The sequence below is a fragment of the Frankliniella occidentalis genome, unplaced genomic scaffold, assembly GCF_000697945.3.
Source record: "Frankliniella occidentalis isolate FOCC.00 unplaced genomic scaffold, Focc_3.1 Scaffold124, whole genome shotgun sequence".
In the NCBI taxonomy this organism is placed as follows: Eukaryota; Metazoa; Arthropoda; class Insecta; order Thysanoptera; family Thripidae; genus Frankliniella; species Frankliniella occidentalis.
In genome coordinates, this window is record NW_026267251.1 from 182,678 (window position 1) to 184,602 (window position 1,925).

Consider the following 1,925-nt stretch of genomic DNA (forward strand, 5'->3'; position numbering starts at 1 on the left):
GGGGGAGGGGTGGCAGGAGGGGTAGAGTTGAGGGCTGAGAGGGAGGTGGCAACAACGGATTGCCCGTGTGTGGAAGAGGAGGGGAGGGGCGGGACGTGGCGGGAGGGACGGAGAGGTGGCTTCTGCGCGCGCGCGCGTGTGTGTGTGTGTCTGTATGTGTGTGGAATACGAGAGCAAAAGAGGAACGTTTTGGGGGGATTCAGACGGGATGAGGAATTAAAGAAAGTGAGGAATCGTGAGAGGGTGGGGGGCTTATTGTAGGGAAGGAAGGGGAGTGCAGCAGCAAGGATCTGGAGGCAGAGCCCCCTATCGCCCCCCCCTTCCCCCCGGGCACATGCCCGGATACAATAGGCTTAGCGGAGGAGATCCTCCCCCCATCCCCCCCCTCCACAAACACACCCCTACATGTTTGCCTTGCCTGTCCCTCAGGCGCTGCCCGGACGCTGCTTCTCCAGAATGTTTCATCAACAACGCCCGGCGCGCGCGCACACACCCGTTCCTGGCCGACAACATTCCCCTCCCTAACACTGATTACCACGACGCTGAGGCTCGCCGCCTCGCCTCTAATCTTGCCGCACGGTCAATATTCTGCGCGTTTCTTTCCCTTTTTCCCCCACACTGACCGTGTAGTTTGCGCCCTTTATTAACTCCGCTGCGGTAAAGTCACGGCCTTTCGCCCGACCCTGGCCGTGGTGTGCTGTGCGCCCGCGCGGCCCTGCCCGAACGCTATCGCCGCGCCCGTCAGGCGGGTCCGCGCTATATGGCGATGTGGCGCCGGATAAAGCCCTGTGACGCCCGAACGACGTGCGCTCCGATGGCGTGCCTTGTCTGTTCAACGCTCACGCCAACGGCGCACAGCACGACCTCATGCTGTTCGACACGTTTTCGCCGTAACCGTGTAATTGTTACAGCCCAAAGAGGGGCTACCGTGAAAACTGTGCAGGTTTTCAGTAACAGTTAGTAAGGCGGACTTAAGGCATTCCGTACTGGACACTATTTTGCCGTCCCCCCAAGGCATGCCTCACTTAATTTCAATCTTTTTAATTTTCTTCAAAAGGCCTATCAATTTTTTTAGGGTGGACCGAGTGGACTCATGACAATATACAGTACTAGGACACTTTTAGATATGGGTGGACTCATGATAGACCGACCGCACGCCGGAAAGTGTGAGAAAAAAAAAAACAGAATATTTTGCACCAACCATATATTTCACCCCTCAGACTCAAATTTAGTTGACAATCTCAAAATCCACCCACAGTGTAAACCCATTTTAGTTATTCTATAAAAGAGGACACTCTTTTGGTCTCAGAAATTCTGTCCTCTCTTCTTTATTATTCTTGGTTCGCGTTGCGTGCAAACCCACCACCACCTGCATAATCCCCTGCTATACGCAAATTAACACTTTTATCTCCCCTTTGCTTTCTCTTTGTTCTCCAGCAGGGGGCAGTCCGTTATGAAGCTTTCCCACCGGCCGCCACAACCTGAACCTCAGCAGAAGCTCGGCCGCCGCCGTATCGCAGCGCAGGTAAATACACCTTCTCTGTTTTTGTTTTTTTAGGGTAGGGGCTTTCAGTTTTGCCACTTTGGGCAGCAAATGTAAAATTTTACGAGGGGCGACCCAAAGGATACACATACACACACACGAAGGGAAAGAATCAAGACGAGTGACAGAGTGGCGCTATTTGTCGAGTGCCATGGCGAGCCGTATGAAACTGGGGGAGAGGGGCGTAAGTGCCCATAATGCGACAGAAACCTCCGTCGCCGCCCTCCACATTCTTCTTTTCCAGGGGGGGCAGCATTGCACGCAGTATATTCCCTCATCCCACCGCTTGCTTCTCGCAAAATCTCGCGCGCACGGCCTAGCGACGCGGAGGCATGCGGGAGGAGTGTGCGCGGGCTCAGCGAAAGGGGGGAGGGGGGAAGGG

At 54.9% G+C, this 1,925-nt stretch overlaps 1 protein-coding gene across 2 annotated transcripts in view; it reads left to right on the top strand.

The window, feature by feature from the left end:
- Positions 1-1,925, top strand: part of LOC113206592 (glycoprotein 3-alpha-L-fucosyltransferase A) — a 33,206-nt gene that overhangs the window by 9,918 nt on the left and 21,363 nt on the right. The window contains exon 2 of one of the 2 annotated variants that reach the window (XM_026422742.2): positions 1,438-1,525. The gene's annotated coding sequence lies outside the window, so the exon portion shown is untranslated. The remainder of the gene's footprint in view (positions 1-1,437; positions 1,526-1,925) is intronic. The other variant, XM_052270444.1, reaches the window with a different exon arrangement.